Source organism: Acomys minous (assembly GCF_964271855.1).
Source record: "Acomys minous genome assembly, chromosome: 14".
Lineage (NCBI taxonomy): Eukaryota > Metazoa > Chordata > Mammalia > Rodentia > Muridae > Acomys > Acomys minous.
In genome coordinates this window covers 24,734,544-24,749,301 of record NC_140496.1, presented here as the reverse complement: position 1 = coordinate 24,749,301, position 14,758 = coordinate 24,734,544, and the positions used below count along the sequence as shown (strand labels likewise).

Sequence of the window (14,758 nt, the reverse complement as noted above, 5' to 3'; positions counted from 1 at the left end):
AAGACTGGGATTATACAAGGGATGGGCTAACAATTGAGATGTAATATGAATAAATTAATAAAATAATAAAAAAATTATAGCCATGGATAACATCCTTGAAGATCAGTGAGATATTACAATTCTCTACATGGATGTCCAGTCTATGTTTTAAATGACCTTTCAATGGGCCTTTTAGACAATGTTTAAGCAAGCTCTGACTGTAAATACATGTGTTGTATGACAGACATTGAGCCCTGTGGTCATGACTCAGTCCCAGAAAGTGGGCATTTCAGACAACGTCACTATATGTTCTTGCATATATGACATGCCAAAGATTACCCAGCCACCGTTAGACAAGAAGAATAAACCCAGCATCTCTCTTTAACTTCCTCCTGACCTTGATAATCACATGACTGTAACTGATCAGAAGCAACTTGGTCTGAGCCTTCCAGTCTTGAACGTATAACCAGCCTTGAGGGACTTGGAGAGAAAGGGGGGAGAAGAATGAAGACAGAGGAAGGAAATTGAAGTGGAGAGAAAAATCTCAGAATAACAATGTAAATGAAGCTTGGAATAGCATTTCTGTGTCTAAAAGGGGAAAGTGGACTTGAATGATGTTGGTCTGTCACTGTTTGGCAGAAGTTGTGAATTTGTTGGAGCCTGGAAAATGACATACTACATTAGGCAAAGTAAAGTTCAAAGTGACTAATATAGATCAAAACCCTAGCTCATTTTCCAAGATTTTTGTCTATCCATTTTGTCTATATAAGGGTGGAAGGAATCTTACACACAGCTGGCAGAATTGAAAATAGTTCAACCATTAGGAACAATAGAGTGGAGTTCCTACATAAAACAAAACAAAACAAAAAATGAACTGTTCTATGATCCACTTCTAGGCATATAAACAAAGGTAATAAGACACTTCAAAGAAATGACAGCACTCCTGTGTTTATTGGGGGACTGTTCACAATAGCTAATCGTTGACCATCAATAGACAAAGGAGTAGAGAAAAATTAGTATGTATACACAACAGATCAGTTACAGAGTACTTGCCTAGCAGGCACAGGGCTGTAGGTTCCACCTTCATCACTGCAAGATAAAGAAAGGTAGAATATAGTTTAACTATAAAGGAGAATTAAATCCTATAACTTATAGCATAATGGATGGAATCAAAGATCATTTGAGTAAAATATACCAGACACAGAAAGACAAATAATTCACTTTATTTTTTATACAAACAAGTAAAAAAATTACATATATAACTCTGGATATCACTAATGTGCAGTTAATTCATGCTAGTCAAAAGAGAAATCAAAAGTAATTAATTTAAAATTTCTATACATAAGAAATTATAGAACGTTCCCCTATACTTCCTTTATAAGATGGCTCCTTTCTTCCTCAAGAGGCTGTGGGGAAGAAATAATTCAAACATCAGTGAGACACTATCCACAAAGGAGAGAGGAATTATAAGAGCTTAATTAATCCTGGAGATACAGTGGAGATGGATGAAGTAATAATATTTTGGTGACATAAATTTTAAATCAAGGATTTAAGGAAAATCTATTGAGTAAATGGAAATTAAGTAATATTTAAATATAGTAAAATAGGTATCTTTGGATATCTCAAATGGGTCATGCTAAACAAGTAAAACTGTATTTTCGATATCATTATAACTATAGAGGTTAAAAAATAATTTGTAGGCATTTTTGTTGTTATTGTTGTTGTTGTTTTTCAAAATAAGGTTTCTTTGTGTAGCCTTGGCTGTCTTGGAACTCACTCTGTAGACCAGGCTGGCCTCAAATTTGTAGAGATCCGCCTGCCTCTGCCTCCTGGGTGCTGGCGTTAAAGGTGTGCACTATCACCACTGAGCTAGATTTTGTTTTTTATAAACATACTGTCTCTTAGTTCATCTGAATTCAATTTTCACTATTATATATTTATTGATCTTGGACTTGAGAAGAACAAGGAGAAAGAAACAAAACTAGCACATAATCTAGCTATTCTGCTGCTGGTACCTGCTCAAAAGAGGTAGCATCAGTATATCAGAGGGACACATTGGCTCCCTTGGTGGTCACAGACCATTCACTATAGCCAACACATGACTCCAACTGATGAGCCCAACAGTGGATGAACAGGCAAGGCAATGTGCATCGGTTCAAATACATCTAGTATCTAGTCATCAAAAGGAATGAACTGCTGCTATTCCTGGCAAAGTGGATGGAACTAGATGATACTATGTTAAGAGAAATGAGAGACAGATGCAGAGAAAGTCAAATGCCAGATGTTCTCACTCACATACAGAAGCTGAAAAGATAATGCCCCTTAAGAAGAGAGCAAAATTATTATTATTAAGGTCGAGGGAAGGGGACAGGGGAGAAGGGTAGAGGGAAGCGAGTAACTGTGCCAAACAGGTTACACAGACAGGGCTTGTATCCTGCAGCATAGTAGGACAATTGTAGTGTGTTTGCAACATTTTTTATATGCTTTATAAAATGCTAGAAGAAAGGAATCCAGAGGTCCCCAATGCAAAGACATGTTTAAGAGAATGGAAATGACTAACACCTTGATTGCATTGTTCTATGCTGTATAGATGTATTAAACTATCACACTGTGCCTCACAAACATATGCAATAAAAATTAAAAGCCTGTGGATATGGAAGACCGACTGTGATCACAGCACACAAGAGATGCAGACATGGTAATCTAAAAACAACAAAACAAAACAACCCCCCCCAAAAAAACAAAAGAAAGAAAAGCCTTATTAGATAGGCAAGCAAAAACAGTTGAAATATATGGGTTCAGCACGAAAACCTGCCTCAACATGTCAAGTGAAGAGTGATCAGGAAAGACACTAATGTCAGTCTTTGGCCTTCACATAGACAAATGCAGACACACCCAACACACACACACACACACACACACACACACACACACACACACACACACACACACACACACATAAATATAAAGTAATTTTGCATGAAAATAAAATGACTGAGACCCGGATGTTTAGCCTGTGGAGTTCCCTCAGGGAAGAGGCAAAGTGTTAGTAACTCACTGATGTGAAACTCAGAGAGACCATTCATAATTGAGTGAATGAAGACACACACACACACACACACACACACACACACACACACACACACATATCAGTAAATTTTGAAACTGGTATCTGGAAGAAGGTGATATTCAAATTAAACATTGAACCATGGTAGGAATCCACTGGAAGATGCTTGGGAGAGAGAATCTAACACAAGGGCCATCTGAGTTCAAGGTCAAGGGATAAGAGGCTGGCACAGCCCCAAGAGCAGCCAACCTCGGATATTGAAACCCATGCTGAAAAAAAACACTGCGTGAGCAGAGCTGAGCCTATAGGAGGGACAAAGGATCTGCTCCTAACAAGCTTTGGAAGTGCTTTAGATATCCCACAGGGGACAGCAAGTCACAGAAAGAATTCTGCAGGACATAATAAACTCAAGACTCAGCACCTCCACAGACTCTGTGGGCAGGCTAAACAACTATGAAGATACCAAGGTCTTGTAGGACACCAAGATACGCAGCCACCCTCACCAGTAACCCTGCACTCTGGACAGCATGGCTTTATTTCTCCATTCAGTATTAGACAAAAGTATTATATGTCATCTTAGGTTCACTGATAGTGTTTAGAGCCACATTAAAAGTAGCACAGCTGGGGCAGACCGTGATGTCAATATATTTGATGCTGTATGTTTTATCTAACCAAAAGTTGGGGCCTGAAAGAGGCATCAGAGATCACTTTATCCTTTTAGTTGGCACTTGAGTAACTTTTGTATACTCCTTTTGCAAGCTTCCTGTTTGTTGGTTGGTTGGTTCGTTGGTTGGTTGGTTGGTTGGTTTATACTTACCAGTAAGTACATGCTATTTTCCTTAATTAATAGTACGACTCAGACCAGCAAAGGTGAGGGACAGTGATGGGCTGGCACAGGGTCACAGGTAAAGAGGAATTCAGGTCCAGGGAGTGGCCCAAAGCCAGAGCCAGACTTAGATGGTATTTGTTTGAACATGAGGTGCCCCATGCTCCTATTCTGAATGTTCATTGCACAGATAGTAGCATGATTGGGGGAGTGTCTTCACTATTGCTGTGAAGAGACACCATGACCCCATGACCACAGGGATTCTTATAAAAGAAAGTAGGCTTACTCTATTGTCCTCATGGCAGGAAGCATGGCAGCATGCGGGCAGACATGGTGCTGGAGAAGCAGCTGAGAGTTCTACATCTGGATCTACAGGCAGCAGGAAGAGAGAGTGACACTGGGACTGGCTTGGGCTTCTGAAACCCCAAAGCCCACTCACAGTAACACATGTTCTCCAACAAGGCCACACCCCCCTAATTCCTTCAAACAGTGCCATTTCCTGGTGATAAGGCATTCGAACCTATGAGCATATGGGCACTATGCTTATTCAAGCCACACAAGGAGTTTCTGGAAACTGGGATGAGATTAGATGAACAGGGAGAGTCTGCTTTGGGAGACCTTGGCTTCCATGAAGGACTGAGACCCTGGGAAACCAGGAACCCAAAACATCCTTTCCTTCATTAACTTGGTATCTGCTGACTATTAGGGTCACAATGGTGTAAAGTTAACTAAAGCAATAGGGAAGGTGATATCCTGAGGTAAGGCATTGGTGCGTCATGATGGCCGAGTTATCACCCGGATCTTTGGAGAGTTATGGGACACATGGTCTACAGGGCAGAGTTCTTTCTTTCATCAGGAATCACATTCTTATCAGGTAGCAGAGTCCGCATGGTCAGATTCAGATGCAAGCACTGGGAATTAAAGAAGGAGGGCTAGCCTGGGATTCAGAAGAGACCCACTGAATCACAACACCTGAAGAGCGGTGGTTACAATGACATGCTCTCAGGACTGGTTAAGGAGAGGGGTGGTGGCTCAAGAAAGCTTGAGAGTAGGAGAAGGCTGGGAGCCTGGCTTGATGAATAATACCCACAGAGAAAAAACGTGGGATGTTGGAGAAACTGGTGAAATCACACAAAGCCTAGACAAAGGCAGGGAGGAGAATCTGGGGCTATGCGCAGCTCAAGAGTTTGTGAGTAGCTAGCTACTTAGTGTAGAGCCATGAGGTAGGTCCTGCTGAGCAGGACAAACTCAGCCTTCACTCGGCTGAGTGTGTGCTTATAGTTGCCTTCCTATGCATAGCAACGGTGTATGTATGTGACTACCTTTACCCTTGGGTTGATTTAAGGCCCCATTGTAAATTCCTTCCACGTGGAATCTTCTCCCAATTTCCTGGCTGCTGCTTTAATTTTGAACACGTGAAAATGCTGAACAAAAATAACCTGTCTGAATATATGAAGAAAGCACATTTTAGCAGAGGAGGGTGCCGTGTGCTGCCGGGAGGCTGAAGACAGGGCAATGAACATCCCTGAACTGATCTTTTTAGGAAATTGCAGAATAAAAAACAAAAGACAGATTTTCAAACTAGATTTCCTCTCCAAGAGAACATCCTGAGACATCGCTATTAGTCATAGATACATAATTTAAGGGTTCAAAAGAAGTGTCAGAAAACAATTTTCATGCCAATTCTTCAAACTCAAAATGGAAGAATGAAAAATATGGGAGGCTCCGAGGTCTTGAGCATGCACATTTCTCAGGCTTCATGGCCCTATGCAGCAATTCTAAAAGCCAGGTAATTGGGCAGTTACTTATCAAGATACCCAACGTTAAACCAGCTCAGAAGATGAGGGGCTAAAGATGGGTTTGCAGCATACACTCATTAAAGTAGAATTTTTAAAGGTATGGCAAATATAGGAAAACCAGATTCCTGCATAGTGCTAAGACAATTCCTCAAGAAAACTATGACAATGGAAGCAAAGTAATCTGTATCTGTTTACTACTACTACTACTACTACTACTACTACTACTACTACTACTACTACTACTACTACTACTATACACACACACACACACACACACACACACACACACACACACCACATTTAAACACTGGCTATCAAGCCTAGGAGGATGGCCAGGCTTTCATCCCTGCACTTGGAAGGTAAAGAGGCAGGACAATCAGGAGTTTAAATTCATCTTCTGCCACGCTGCATGTTCATGGAGAGCCCGGACTCTATGAGATTCATTCTCAAAAAAATTAACCAAACGCCTTATCTTTGCTGTGCTAACATAACCAGTTCTTGAGGCTCAAGATGGATAAAGAGATCCAAAGTGATAGCATGGTTACCGATCAAAGGAGACTATAAAGTGCAATAAAGATCCTCTGAACTGGGACAGGTTGTGAGCATTTCAGAATCAACACCTGTGCACTCGCTCCATGCTTTCCCATCACAAATACTCCCACCCGTTTTGCAACTTTGAAATGAAGCAAGTGTTTTGGTATTTGTAGATTTAGAGGCCTCATGGCATGGCAGCTCGGCCTTGTATGAGGCAGCCCAACATGACAAGGAGCATATATGTCATGGGCATGGCACAATGACATTGCTTCCTCTCGGTAGGCCTGACCACCTGGAGGTTCTCCTAACTCCCAACAGTATCACAAGCTGTACTAAAGCTTTCATCTTGTGTGTGTCCTGTGAGGGACATTCAAAATACAAACCACAGCAGGTTATGCTAGGTTTGGATGAACATCCCCAGAGTCCATGCATTAAAGATGCTGTCTTTGAGAAGGGCTGGGGGGTCTTTATAAGGTGTGACCTAATGATTACTCCTTGGGTCGCTGGGAAAAGGGGGCTTGAAAGAATATGGACCCTGACCTCTTCATTTGTTCATGCTTACTTCCTGGCATAAGAGGTGAATGGTCTTCTATGACATGTCTTCTTAGCATGATATGTTGTCCTTGCCAGAGGCATAAAGTTTTGGAGCTTATCGAGTACTGAAACTTCCAGAACCATGAATTCCAATAACTTTTTTTCACTTTATAAGTTGAAGGCTTCAGTTATTTTGTTACAATAATGGGAAGGTAACTGATAAAACGTAGTGTCCTTTATACCTAATTCCTTTCTCTCTCTTGTATTCTATTTCTGTACTTCCTGTGGTGTAGTTCCAGAAGAGTGTTGAGAAGTCTATCCACTCATTAATATAGCCGCCATCTCTATCTGACACATTGTTATTGCCCTAGATTCTCAAATAACCATCAAGTAAAATATGCCCTTATGTTCCCTTCTTTTTTCCACCTTAATCCATCTTGCTACACTTCAGATGCTTAATTATCCCTCTAAAATGTAAATGTCCTCACCTTTGCCCCACTGCGCCATTACTTTAAAATCTTAAGTAGCCTCTTATTGCTTTTTAAAACTCCAACCCAGGAGGTTGATAGCTCATTCTGTATTGCGCTTGTCACACAAGCATGAGGACCTGAGTTAGAATGTCAGAATCCAGTGTGGCGCCCTAGGCTTGTAATGTCAGCACTAAGGAGGTACAGACAGGTGGATCCCAGGGGCTCACTGGCCGTTCAACATAGCCTACTTGGTGGGTTCAGGGAAAATGTAAAGGCCCCGCTTCAAAAAGCAAGGTGGGCAGTGCTTGACGTTGCCCTCTGGTCCCCAAATGTGCATGCATGTGCATTTTTACATACTTGTGCACTTATACACACACACACACACCAATTCCTAAAGTGCCTACATACCTCTTCATTATAAGAACATGCCATATGTCTCAGCTTTCTTTGAAAACCTTAGTAGTATTGGTTCTTGTAGACCCTTGGATTGCCCACCCCTATTTTGTATTCAAGGCCTTCCTACATATGTCTCCATTGCACTGAACACCTCGGCTTATTTTCTTAAACTCTATCATTTCCATATCACTTAGACATAAAAGTTGCGTGTATGAAGAACCATTTGTAGCTGGGCTCTTAGCCTGCGTCAGGGCCCTGCTCTAAGTCTTCTTCATTCCCCGTTTAGCATAATTGTTGAAAAATTTTGTTTAATGATTACCTACATTGCTAAATCCTAAGTTCCATCAATGGATGATGTGATGTTTTCCTGTTAACCAAGGTCTACAGAAAGCCTGAAGCAGTAGCTAGAGCTGAGTCCTCTAAACTCTTTAGTGGAATGAGGAGATGGCTTCCGTAAGAGATCATACATCTCCTGAACCCACAATGCAGTGCTTTGCTGAAAGGCTAAGGCATGCATTTCAGCCTGGATTCCTAACCTCAGCTTCCTGTGGTATAGATGGGAGGGTGGAAAGGTAGGATTCTTTTGGCATACAGCGTACTATCAACCTAATTGAAGTGAATTACTGCTGGGTGTGACTAAAGGGGTGACTTAGATCTTGTACTTTGCAGAGGAAAATAGACTACAAAGAACAAGGAGTTGTGGTACTCTTCTTCTGCCCTGTGTGGTAGGTTGTTCCTGAAATACTTCGCTCAGGTCTGAGACCCTGGGACCTGATATAGTTAAATAAAGCATAGGGGAGAGACAAGGATGCCAAAGGGGACTAGAAACCATGGAAACCATGTGATATTGTCGAAGGTGCTGGGGAAGTGCTTGGGAATTCAATTCAAAAAGCTGAAGCATCTGTATGCATGTGAGGAAAGTGGCTGCACTGCTTAGAAGAAGAGGAACAAGAGTCAAAGGGTGAAATTTGGATGGAGCCAGATGTCAACTTTCCATATAGAGAATAATTCTAAATAAACATCACTAGCTATGAGGTAATTTTGCCCCACACTGGAAGAACTTTCTAGAGTCAGTCTCTTCTGACAGAGCTGGAAGGTTATGAGATTCCTGCCATTTGTATTGGTCAAATATAGACAGGCTGACGATATGCTTGTGAGATTCAAAGATTGCTGGGAACTGGTTATATGCTGATAGTAGCTTCACAATGAGGTGCCTCTTATTATTTGTTGTTTGCCTGTTTGAGAAAAAGCATGATAAAGAAACAGAGAGAGAGAGAGAACAAGAGGGAGAGAGAGAGAGAGAGACAGAGAGAGAGAGAGAGAGAGAGAGAGAGAGAGAGAGAGAGAGAGAGAGAGACAGAGACAGACAGAGAGAGACAGAGACAGAGACAGAGACAGAGACAGAGACAGAGAAGCAGGGAGATTATGTGTTCATGTGCGCAGATATCTGTGTGCCTGTGGAGGTGAGTCATTCATCAAATGCCGCATATCTTTTGTTTTTATTTTTATTCCTTTTATTTTTTATTTATTTTATTTTGGGGGGGAGGGGAGACAGACTATATCACTGGCCTGGAATTTGATTAGTAGTCTATGGTGGTGACCTAGCCAGTCTCAGGGATCCACCAGTCACCTCTTCCTCCCCAGCAGTCCAGTGATGAGTACAAGCCACCATGCTCTCTTTTAGTTTTCTTTTTAGAAAGGTCCTGGGAATTGCACTCAAATCCTCTCACTATGCCCATAGCTGTATTTGTGTTGTTGTTGTTTTGATTTGGTTTGGTTTCTGATTTTGTCTTATCAAGACAAGGTTTCACTTGTAGCCCAGACTACTCTTAAACTCACCATTCCCCTCTTATTGACTTCTGCACAGTGATGGACTTACAGATGTGTACTACCACACATGGCTAAACTGACTTTTGTTTGAGAAGATGCCATGTGCCTGGAATTGTACTGGGCTTGTTCCCGCGTGCTGATCCACCTGTGCTAGAGGTGAACACCAACTGGAACGTCTGGACATCCTACCAGGACACATGTCCTTTAATATATACTGCAGGACTTAATGCTGAAGATAGCCAGCATACCCTGAGACCTTGCCACAATGTCAGTCCTTCTCCTAACTGAACAATGAGGCAAAAGTCTTCAATCTAGGCCATTGGTAATTATCAAGGGACGCTCCGATTGTAGAGAATAAAGAAAGAAATGAACAGAGGCAATGTGCTTGGTGATACAAGGAAGGATGACTTCCTGGTTTAATATTTTATTCATATATAGAGGGAGTGAAAGTACAGACTTGGCAACTAGAGAGGTTATGAGTCAAGTCACTGAAAGGGAAATGTGGAAAATTATGATCAAAACTTTATTATGTTCATAATTAGGCTAAAAATAAGAGCATACTGCAGCTAAGGGAAAACATGAGGCACGGATATTGGATTTCAAGTAGACAGTGTTGGAGGGGAGTGAATATGTGAAGCAATATTAGTGTAGGTGAAGACAGGAAAGAAATGGATGGAGTTAATAACTTAATGCATCTGGAAAAGGAGGCAAGCCATTCGGTGATAAATAGGAGTAGAAAGAGAAGGAAATAAATGACGAAATAAAGCAAAGAATAAAAGGCCAATAATGCATGATACTAAAATCCACATAGCTGTCATCAAAGATATAAGGATATAAAAAAAAAAAAAGAATGGAGATTTTTTTTAAAAAGTAAAAAGGCAAGAACTGAACACATTCAGTAAAAATGAGGGGGAACAATGACTTGAAACATTGTAAGGAATCTCTAGTTGGTAGAAAAAGTGTAGCTTTTCAAATGTAGTAAATTATGGAACTCAGGTATCCCCAGCGCATTCAGACATCAGGAGCAACCTAACAAGGCTCTGCAATAGCACTAAACAGAGAAGGTGATAGACATTACAGCATAGAGGGTTTCTTTTTTACCTGTAATGGAAAGGTCAAATAATTTGCAGAACAACGGGGTGGCATATTTAAAAGATAGTTGACAGTCTGGGGCGTTACGCTATTGGCATTAAAACACTGGCACTGTGGTACACAGATGTACTCCGTGGAAAGTGCCTTCACCACCATACCCTTAGTACTGCCTCTCTTGAACCAGAAATGCTAATGCTTCCACTAGGGAGCACTTTCCTGAGCATCTACCGCCACGAACACTGAATGTTAATGCCCTGTCAAGTTGTTTCCGTATATGACCACTCTTCTAATGGCGAAGAGAGGCAGTACCGCGGGAAGAGCCATTCCATAGGGGAAATAAGGAGGAAGAGAATTAATCAGTGTGCTGGGCATTGAGAGGCTCGTGACGAGGGTCAAGTGGCAAAATGCCTGACACACAAGAGCGAGGGCCTGAATTCTGAGTCTGCAGAGCTCAGGAAAAGTCAGATATGGTCCCACATCTGTAACACGGGTGATACAAGGAGCAGGCAGAGACAGGCAGCTCTCAGAGCTAGCTGGCTAGTCATGAGTTCTGATTTCAGTAAGAGAACCACCTTAAAAGATAGTGCGTCATAGTGGAAAATCATCTATAAAAATCTCGGCTGTACATGCTCACACACATGGGTGTGTTCACAGGTGTACCCATGCACACATTTACGTGACTCATGGACTCATGCACTTCACAAACATACAAAAGCAGAAAGAGAAGAACCATAGGAAAACAACCATTTCCCCAGGAGAGCAAGTGGAGGTACAGAACATAGAAGAGCAGCATAGTAGAGAGAATCATCAGACATTGGTGACTATGGAATCCAGACTCCAGTTTCTGAACACACAAGCCTGTCCTTTGCATCATTTGAGTTACATTACAGTGGACATGGGCAGTTCCCGTTCAGATTCCTAAAGACTCTGGCCCTGACTCCAGTATTTACAATCTTGAGTTATCTGAGGAGTCCTGTGCCCCTGGTTCTCCATTCTCCTGTCTCCACAAACCTGTCTTGGAACATAAGAGAAACATGGAAGTTCCACGGACTCCTCAAGACACTGGCAGCAAGATGTGTTCGCCCTGGGGCCGGGGGGGGGGGGGGACACTTTTAATCTACTTAGAAAACTTCAGTATCACAGACATGGGCAGGCTTAAGAAATGGATTTCCAGCAAAGGAGGTGTCAAGATGGATTCATGAGAGATACTGCATGCCTCGCAAATCTCCCTGAATATTTCATGTACATTAAATAATTAGTAGACAAAACCGGAGTGGTGGTGGATAATTTACCTAGACTCACTGGACGTTTTTGATACATAGCAGCCAGAAGATTTATCTGTGGACACAGTAAACTGTACTTGGAACAAAATGTATTTGCTCTGTTAGAGTCCGTCAAAGAGGGGAGCAGAAGAGATGGTTGTGGTGAGGTAGTAAGTGCAGGTGTGACAAAGAAATATTAGCCTCATTTTTCTTGATATTCTGCAGAGTGTTTCCTGAGGTTCTGCTCTCCAAAGGACAAGGTAGCATTGCCTGCGTATGAAAGAGTTGAAAAGGTATGAGCAAGGGAATCTGCTGGCCTAATGTGGAGGTCCAGTGGGAATCTTCATCCTTGCAGTTAATGACAGCATATTTGGAGTAGTTGCCACCAAGCTATAAAATTATTTTAATAGAAATATCACCACTATTTACAACTAAAAACCTATTGTCAAAAATGTGATGAAGAGAGGATGAATTCATGGCCTGGGACCTTTGCCGTGTTTAGAAAAGCACTTAATATGTGACCTTCATCCTATGGATAAATGTGATATGAATTTATAGTAATTCAGACCTGTGAATTATATTTAGCTGAGGCTGAAAGAGTTTGAAAACTCAGCCTTGAGCAACATTTGCTGCCTGAAAGAAAAAGTGTCTTTCATTTATTTTTCACTTTTCTAGGTTCTCAAGTTCTCAGAACCCAGCTCTAATTTCCCTTTTGCTTTTCAAATGAGTGTGTGCCCCCAAGTTGATATAACAAGGACACTAATTTGCCTGAAAGTCTCAAAATCGGATATCTTGATAAAGACATAAAGAGACAAGGGAGATTATGGAGAGAGAGGATGACAAAAAGGAAGAAAAGGAAGAAGAGGAAGAGGAGGAAGTTGAAGAGGAAGAGTAGGAGTAGGAATAAGGATGATAAGGAGGAGGAGGAGGAAGAATTCAAAGTTTATTAATAGTACACGTATTGGTTAATCTGTACAAATAAACTCTAATTAAAGTAAGTATGTTTATGGAACAACCCTGGGCTGGAAAGTAGATACTTGTAATAAGCTTATTTTGGAAAACGTTGATACTATAACACAGAGGAAAGAGCTCTTCCTTATAATTGTAAAGAATTGAGAAAGATTAAATGATGGGCTGGAAAGAAGAGAGCAGAAATGTAGTCTATGCTGCCATCTCTCTGTTGAGGCAACTGCTACGATCCTCAGTGAGTTATCTACCTTCCTTGGGCACATTCACAGGAACATTTCAACCATGTCATGTAATTAATCTAAACCACTTACCCCAATCATGTTAAAAGGCAGACCGATCCTTGTAGTGACATCTCAAGGTCATGCAGCCTTTAAGTCGAATGGTTGGATCTGCTGTAGGATTGAAAGTCATGCATTCAGAATGCTTAGGTTCAGGGGCCTTGTCCAGACAGCACTCTAGACAACTCTACACACAATTAGCACATCTCCTCCTCAGGTACATCGTATTTTGTGTCTTCCCTGGTGAGAATTCCAAACTCCTTTTATAGATATGGGAAATAAAACGAAATGAATGAGCCTACCACTTAAATTGTTATAAAACTATTAAAGAAAAGTGTGTCTGAAGATATCACCTAAGGGGCCAGTAAAAATTGGTTGTCATAGAGGAGAAGTTTTAAATAAAGATTGAACAAAATTACACTCAGGTCCCTGGGGATGCTTCCAAATAATCTTTTCAAATGGGGTTACAAAGTGAGGTGACCTTCCTGCTCACTGCCTCTAAGTTTTCTACCAGCCAGTCTGTGTGTCCAGCAAGTTCCTCTTCCTTCTGGATCTGTCTGTATCTCCTGGTTCTTTTAACACCTTGTCCAAAGAAACACACTACATATGTGAGTGTCAAAACTAGGAAGGAACTCTTCTGAAATTTCTACCCTTGAAAAATTTAGTATGATTGGATTTTTTTCTTTAACTCTAGCAAATGCCTTCATACTTTCATTCTTCCGCCTACAGTGAATGCCCTGGTTTTCATACTAAGCTATTTTGTCTTCACCTTCATTTTCTTTCTGTTTCTGCTGTGTTCCCTGTCCGCCTACAGGCCAGTGCACAAAAAGAGTACCTCTGGTGTTAAGAGATACCCTCAGAAAATAGATACATGCCTTGCTGTTTGAAGCATTTGCCCACCCTGCATGCAAATCAGCATCCGACAGACAACTGACTGTGACTGGGTCTGTCACCCTAGGACCATTTTAAAGGAAGAGTCTGTAGTTGGGGTATCCCTTCCCCTGTGCTTAACAGGTCATGTGACCTAATGAAGGCGGATGGCAAATGCCTATTGAATAAAAGAACGTAAATCAAATGAACAGTAAATAACTTGCTCCATCTAAAACGGCAGTGGGAGCTCTTTCGACTTCTAAGGTGTGTCCGGTTGTTCACACGTCTGCTGCCTCTATCCCCTCCTTCCCTGGTAGTTTACAATTTCCAAGCATATGAAAATCCATTTTATAGTATGCTCTTATAAGGCTACATTTTCTGCAACAATTCTAGATACCAGTCAATGAGTTAGCATTGCTGCCCTGTGTGATGAATACAGGACCAGATGGAAATGACAGCGGATTTGAGGAAGGTGCACGACAAGGTGAAGTCCATTTCAGGACACTGTCTCTTTGCATGTACGCCTTTCTCAAAGTTAGAATTTACCAAAAAGGTGAAATTTAGAGCCTCCCAGACATCAAGAGACAATCACTGACCTAAGCCAATCAGCCTTCATTGTCTTTCTTGAGGGCCATAGCTCAGACTTTGGAGGCCTGTAGCCAGCTCAAAGCTTCTCTCCTAGAGGGCCAGACAGTTAAATGGATAAGACACACTGCATCATTCCATCCACACCTGCACAAAGAGGACATTGCTTCCTGCCTTCTGGCATGGTAAATGACCACAGTCCTGACACCACATGATATCTGCATGGGACTGTGGTCTTTATGTGCATAATTTCATTAACCATATTCC

At 41.5% G+C, this 14,758-nt stretch overlaps 1 long non-coding RNA gene across 2 annotated transcripts in view; it reads right to left on the bottom strand.

The window, feature by feature from the left end:
- LOC311582885 overlaps positions 1-14,758 on the bottom strand; it is a 454,031-nt gene that overhangs the window by 3,844 nt on the left and 435,429 nt on the right. The window contains exon 3 of one of the 2 annotated variants that reach the window (XR_014774296.1): positions 1,029-1,068. This is a non-coding gene — a long non-coding RNA (uncharacterized lncRNA). Of the gene's footprint in view, positions 1-951; positions 1,069-14,758 lie in introns of those variants that run through there. The other variant, XR_014774297.1, reaches the window with a different exon arrangement.